This window comes from Chiloscyllium punctatum, chromosome 5, assembly GCF_047496795.1.
Source record: "Chiloscyllium punctatum isolate Juve2018m chromosome 5, sChiPun1.3, whole genome shotgun sequence".
In the NCBI taxonomy this organism is placed as follows: domain Eukaryota; kingdom Metazoa; phylum Chordata; class Chondrichthyes; order Orectolobiformes; family Hemiscylliidae; genus Chiloscyllium; species Chiloscyllium punctatum.
Genome location: NC_092743.1, coordinates 12106639 through 12114442, shown reverse-complemented (window position 1 = coordinate 12114442; position 7804 = coordinate 12106639).

Below are 7804 nucleotides of genomic sequence, written 5' to 3'. Positions count from 1 at the left end.
AATGGCTGGGCCAACATTTCTTGCCTATTTTTCCAGGAAAAACTGGCGATGAGCTGCTTCTTGAACTGTTGCGATTCATGAGGTACACCCAAAGTGCTGTCAGGGAGGATTTTCATCCAGTTACATTGACGCTTCCAAATACGTTTCCAAGTGTGGCTGCTGTGTTATTTGGAAAATTATGTTCTCTGTTCCTTCCACACCTTGTCATACAACGTGGTCAAGGTCAATGCTTTGGAAGGCGCTGTTGGAGTCCGCAAGAACTAAGGAGTAATGCAGAAATAGTTTATCCTCAATATTGCTGCAAAACCATTTGCAATTTGATATTGTTTAACCCATGACTCTTTTAATTGCTTCTCTCCTCCAATATTTACACTAGAAGACAAAAAAGCATTTTAAGCGAGGGGAGGGGACGGCCTAGTGGTATTATCGTTGGACTGATAATCCAAAGACCCAGAAGACGTTTCGGGAACCCGAGTCTGAATCCCACAGTGGGAGATGGTGGCATTTCAATTCAATAAATGGTTTGAAGTCTGAATGACCACGAATCCATTGTCAATTGTTGGAAACATTCACCAGATTCACTCATGCCCTTGAGGGAAGGAAACTGCTCTCCTTACCTGGTCTGGTCTACATGTGACTCTGGACCCACAGCAACATGGTTGACTCTTGACTGCCCTCTGGGCAACTACTGATGGGAAGCAACCCCCTCATCTCATGAATGAATTTTAAAACTGCTAGGGTTCACTTTATCCTTTAGGCCTGTGCAATGAAGATGGAGGAGCTATGGCAATAGGCAGCTATCTTGATTCTCTTAACAACAATGCAACTAAGAGCTAATACTCCACAATCTAGAAAATAAACTCAAAGCTCCTTTAAAGCTAAGGGACAGCAGTGAGCCATTCAGCCACTCCAGCCTGCCCCATCAGTCAATAATCTCATGGTTGACCTTTATCATAACTCCATCCTTCCAAACCTGGTTCTAGTCGTAGAGTCAGAAAGAACTGCCACCCAGCCAGAAGCCCTTCAGCCCGTCGTATCCGAAAATAACTGACTGTGGTGGTGGCTCAGTGGTTAGCATTGCTGCCTCATCACGCCAGTGACCCGGGTTTGATCCCAGTCTTGGGTGACCCCCTGTGTTGGGTTTGCACATTCTCCTTGTGTCTGTGTGGGTTTCCTCTGGGTGGTCTGGTTTCCAGTCATAGTCCAAAGATGTGCAGCTAAGGTGGATTGGCCATGGGAATTGGGTGGGATGCTCTTTGGAGAGTTGGTGTGGACTTGATGGGCTGAATGGCCTATTTACATACTGCAGGGATTCTATGGTAACCACCCATTTCCCAGAATTTGGCTCAATAGCCTTGTATGCCTTGGTAAGGCAAGTGTACATCTAAGTACTTCTTAAATGTTACAAGGGCTTGTAGACTCATTAATGCCCATAATCCAGCAAAGATCTTTCACATCTAGAATGATTAACAGCATTTGTTTGTGGGAGGGAGCTTTTTGTGCTTCTAGCTTTATGCAAATAAATGTTGGTTAACTTCTTCTAATCACCTTGTTCTGATTGTAAAGAGATGGAGTCCATAAAGTTCCAAATGCTTTCTCTCACACTTTAGTGAAATACAGGACACAGTGAAATACGAGACATTATCGTGGAATGTTGTGACAATAAACTGCAACTATGCATTAGTGAGAATGAATTCCTGGCTGTGGGATTTGATCTCCGAAATGTAAACACTCCCACTACTCTTTACTCTTTCATACCAACTCTTTAACCCAACCAGATCCCCCCTACCCCCCAACCCCGATATGATCAACCCAATGTCCAACTGGGCTAATATTTTGATGTTTTATGACATTAAAGGCATGACATTGCTGTTTTTGGAAAGTAACTGGTGAGCACTTCTGATTCCAATCACCTCATTGTGTCTTTTTAACCAAATTCAGATACTGCCTTGACCACAGTGGAAATGTGGAGCTCTGTAAACCACACTGTACCATCCATATTCAGCCCCAACATCCCTGCATTCTGCCTTAAGTCTATGCCCCTGGTTACTGACCTTTTACTAATGGTAAAAATAGCTTCCCGTCCACCTTATCTATGCACCTCACAAGCTTATATACCTCTATTAGGTCCATTTCACAAGCTACTGTGCTCCAAGGAAAACTGTACCAGCCTATGCAACCTTTCCCCTCAGCTCAAAACTCTCCTGCCCAGACAGTATCTGAGTCAATCTCCTCTTCCTGCCTCTCTGGCGCAGTCACATCCTTCCCATAATGTGGTGACCAGATCTGTATGCAGTACTCCAAGTGCGGCCTAACCAACACTTTATACAGCTCCAGCATAAACTCCCTATTCGCTTTTTCACCACCAATGCGCCCTTTACAAAATGCAATGCAGTAAACTCTCCAAGGTCTGTTTGATGCATCTTCCAAACCTCCCCACAGTTTGGATAAGGGCAACAGATACATGTTTTCCCTCCACTCACCATCCTGCCTTGGAAATATATTGAAATTCCTTCAGCCTTGCTAGATCAATATTTTTGAACTCCCCCCTTATTGTGGGTCTACCTACAGCACATGGACCGCAGCAGTTTAAGAAGGAAACTCACCTCCACCTCTCAAGGTCAATGTGGAACGGGCAATAAATGTCGGCCCAGCCAGTGACACCTACATCCCTCGAGCGAATTAAAGTAACATTTTTGTATGGTGATCCCATACCCCAGCTTTGTTCTCTATTGCCCTGCAATGAAACTTCAATTACCGCAAGCTTTTCGCTATCAAAATAATCAGTGCAAGTGTTGAGTTATTTGTGCGACTTTGTGGAATTATCAATGAGGGCCCGGTTGTAAAATGTTGAAATGGTAGCATCAGGATTTCCCTTCACTCCAAACTGTTTTTGTAGCACTTCCTGCATTAAATGCTGGCACGGGGAGTTTCAAAGAAGAGAGGCAATTTTCAAAGGCAATGTCAAAAACTGTGCTCAAAAATCACACAGCGTAGATTTCACAGTAAGCAGTGCAGGTTACTGTACTCCACCAACGCAAGATTCTGCATGACATCGAGATATTGTTAAAAAAAAACTCAGGTGGTAAACGCTGAGATGACAGATGGAGGGTCTGGAGTACGGTGAGCTTCTGAGATAGCCCTGTGTTAATGCTCAGTTTCTATTTATGGACATAACCCAGGAATGTCCTGTGTGCGAAGTGGTCTTAACAAAAAAAGCAAACGCAGAGTTAACCTGGGAATAATTATTAAATCGTTTCTCTGGCTTGGCAGGAAGGTTGAAAAGACAGGAAACTGTAGGAACACAGTTTCAGCTCCAGACTGTCAGAAAAGATTCTGAGATTATTCTTTTAAACATGAAGTCGAACGACCCGTAAAGGGTATAAAGGGAACACAAAAGGCAAACACTGTGAACACTGGAACTATCGGAAATACACACCAAAATTCCAGAAATACTCAGGGATGGGTCATTGACCTGAAAGAGAAACAGTAAGCGCTGAAATAAGGACAGGTCAACGCCCTGAAATACTGGACAGAATTCTATGATATTTCAGATAGGTTTTGTTAAGTTTCACGAAGGGTTTCTCTCCATGAGGTCAAGCAAAATTCTCACTCTACCAATCCAAACCCACCTCACCAATTAACTACCAACCTCCTATAGTGCCCACCCTGCCCGATACTAACCTAATTCCCCATACCCGGAGAAACTCACCACTACTGGGATATCCTGACCTCTGTGGTGCCAATTTTAAAAGGCAACCAGACAAGCACTGCCAGTCTGGAGCTGCCTTACACCATTCCTGATATTAGCCCTGGATGCAGCAGATGAGGGGAAATTGATGCCTTGTCTTTGCAGGCAGGCTCCTGTACAATACATGGGAGAAGGGCAGGGATCTGCTCTTCTCCCAGGACCAGAGGAGAACGCAACATCGTCATACCCTGCCAACCTGGTCCCAGTTTACCAGGCATGCCATTTCTTAACCAGTTGGGAAAAGGTCTAATAGAGCAGGATAATGGCTAATAACCTTCTCCACCTCACCACAAGCTGGGGGTCCAACTTATGGGCCAAGGAGATCAGAAGACCGTAAGATACAGGAACATAATTAGGCCATTCGGCCCATCAAGTCTGCTCTGCCATTCAATCACGGCTGATATGTTTCTTAACCCCATTCTCCTGCCTTCTCCCCATAACCTTTGATCTCCTTACTAATTATCTCTATCATAAAGACACTCAATGCCTTGGCCTCCACAGCCCTCTGTGGTAATGAGTTCCACAGATTTACCACCCTCTGGCTGAAGAAATTCCTCCTCATCTCAGTTCTAAAGGGTTGCCCCCTTCACTCTGAGGCTGTAACCTTGGGTCTTAGTCTCTCCTACGAGTGGAAACACCATCTCCAGATCCACGCTACCCAGGCTTCCTGTATGTTTCAATCAGATCCCCCCTCATTCTTCGAAACTCCATTGAGTACAGATGCAGAATTCTGTCTGTCCCTCAATAGCTCCCTACAATTGTAGGTTCCACCTCCTCTGTGGAAGGAAGTTTCTTCTGACCGCTTCACTGGGTTTATTGTAATGGTCTTATACTGTTTCTGCCCCATTTTTGCAGAAACAAGTGGAAACTCTCTCTCTCTCTCTAACTACTGCTCTCTCTCTCTCTCTCTCTGTCTCAGTCGGCCCTATCCAGCCCCTTCATAATCTTGAAGACCTCAGTCAGGTCACCTCTTAACCCTCTCTCACTGAGAGAGTTGACCTGCCCAGTCTGACCTTATCATCCTTCTCAATCCTTCTTGCACCTTCTCCAGTGCTTCCATTGGAGAGCAGGTTTGATGGGCAGCAGAATGGAGTGAATGGGCTCCTTTCCTGCTGTATGCACCATGGGATTCATGGTAAGCTGCACTATTATAAGTGGCATGATGGCTCAGTGGTTAGCACTAGTGCCTTACAGCAGCAGGGATCTGGGCTCAATTCTCACCTCAGGTGACAGTTTGTGTGGAGTTCTTGCATTCTCCCCATGTCTGCATGGGTTTGCTCCCACACTCCAAAAATGTGCAGCCCAGGTAAATTGACCATAGTGTCAGAGGTAAATATAGGGTAGGGGAATAGGTCTGGGTGGGTTGATCTTTGGAGGGTTGGTGTGGACTGGTTGGGCCAAAGGACCTGTTTCCATAGTGTAGGTAATCTTATTTCATATTTACCTTCATTGAAATCCATTTTCCATGTACAGACACATTTTTACCTTGTATTTATGGCCCGTAATTTTGGACTGTGCTTCAACAGGAAACATTTTAGATAACTCAACACAATGCTTTATAATGTTTTTTCAATCCCAAGAGAAAAAAGAAGAAAAATAAAAAGTGGGCGGCACGGTGGTTAGCACTGCTGCCTCACAGCGCCAGAGACCCGGGTTCAATTCCCGCCTCAGGCAACTGTTATTGTGGAGTTTGTACATTCTCCCCGTGTCTGCGTGGGTTTCCTCCGGGTGCTCCGGTTTCCTCCCACAGTCCAAAGATGTGCAGGTTAGGTGAATTGGCCATGCTAAATTGCCCGTAGTGTTAGGTAAGGGGTAGATGTAGGGGAATGGGTCTGGGTGGGTTGCGCTTCGGCAGGTCGGTGTGGACTTGTTGGGCCGAAGGGCCTGTTTCCACACTGTAAGTAATCTAATAATTTTAAACATACTCGGGGCACATTTTGTAGAAAAGAGCTCCAAGATCTTTCCTGCGAAACAAAGTGTCTAACATTACCCCTAATACCAGTGAGATTTAAATTGGTGCTGTTAGTGTGTGAGGTGATAAAATATTTTCCCATAGAGCATCCTCTATAGCACTTAATAACCCTCTCATGCCTTGGGTTTGATGTCAATCTCTCTAAAGGTAACAATTAAAACAGGACGGATTGCAAGCTAGAAGCATCAATATTGCTCTTCCAGTGACCTGGAAACAATCAAGAAATTGTCTCAAACTGGAGTTTTGCTTGGATTTGGACTTGACAGAGTTAAACGGAGACTACATGGGAGAAACTTCAATTTGCACATCTGGATGTGATCTGTCAGAGTTACAGTGAATAATTTTCACTGTACATCTGCTGAATACGTGGCAGACGTTGCGGAGATTTACAGCAATTTTTAAACTTCCCGTGGTAAAACAAAGCTAAATGTTAGATTCAGTGCTGATAGGAACTTAGTCTTAAAATAAATTATAATTTCAAAACATAACTTTGCAGAAAAGTTTAATAGTTTCCTTACTTATTTAAACCAAAACTTGAAACATATAGGCTTTGTTTATACAGTGCCACTTCGGTTTCAAGACTCCAAATCAAGCAGTATCATAGAATCCTAGTGTGGAAACAGACCATTCAGTCCATCAAATCCACACTGACCCTTGGAAAAGCATCCCACCCTATCCCTGTAAACCTGCATTTTCCATGGCTAATCCACCTAACCTACACATCCCTGGACACTATGGGCAATTTAGCCAATCCACCGAACCTGCGCACCTTTGGATTATGGGAGGAAAGTGGAGCACCCAGAGGAAACCCGCACAGACACGGGGAGAATGTGCAAACTCCACACAGACAGTTGCCTGAGGCTGGAATCAAACCTGGGTTCCTTGTGCTGTGAGAGGGTAGTGCTGACCACTTGTCACCCTTGTTGACCACTCTGCCAGTAAAACATTAGCAATCACAATGGGACTTTGATGAAGGGCTTTTGCCCAAAACGTCGATTTTCCTACTCCTTGAATGTCGCCTGACCTGCTGTGCTTTTCCAGCACCACTCTAATCTTGAGTTGTAATGCCAACAGTGTGGTTTTAATGCCTGCACTGGCTGAGGTTACCATGAAGGTAACCTCCTCAACCTCCTCCCTTGCTTAAGGCATGATGACCCTCAGGTTAAACCACCTCGTCATTTCCCTCTCTCTGTAATGTGCGAACAGCCCTACAGTCCACTAAGACTATGTTAGGGGCATGGTGGCTCAGTGGTTAGCACTCTTGCCTCACAGCACCAGGGACACAGGTTTGATTCCCACCTTAGGTGACTGCCTGTGTGGAGTTTGCACATTCTCCCCGTGTCTGCGTGAGATTCCTCTGGGTGCTCCGGTATCCTCTCACAGTCCAAACGTGCAGGTCAGGTGAATTGGCCATGCTAAATTGCCCATCGTGTTACGTGCATTTGTCAGAGGAAACTGGGGTGGGTGGGTTTCTCTTCGGAGGGTCGGTGTGGACTTGTTGGGCCAAAGGGCCTGTTACCACGCTGTAGGGAATCTAATCTGATTACCTAAGCTTTACATTTCAAAGATCATGTCTGATCAAATCTGGGCACTACACCTATGAAAGGACAGATATTGGCCTTGGAAAAAGTCCAAGAATGATACCTGGACTTCAATTATGAGGAGAGGTTTCTCAAGAATGTATAAGGTGAGGAGGCAATCTGATGGAAGTGTTCAAGCTATTAGTATTAAAAAAAAGGTAGACAAATTATTTTCACTGGTTAGGCATTCTCGTACTATGAGGTATATTTGGAGAATCTGGACTGGATCATTCAGGAGAGGTATTAGGAAGCATTTCTACAAACTAAAGGTTTTAGAGGTTTGGAACTCTCTTGCACCAATTGCAGTGGATGCTAGTCAGTTGTTAATTTTAAACATGAGATAGATATTTTATCGTTAAGCAAAGAGAGTAGTAAGGGTATGGAATGCTTTGCCTGCAACGGTAGTAGATTCGCCAAGTTTAAGTGCATTTAAGTCGTCATTGGACAGGCATATGGACGTACATTGAATAGTGTAGGTTAGATAGGCTTCAGATTAGTATG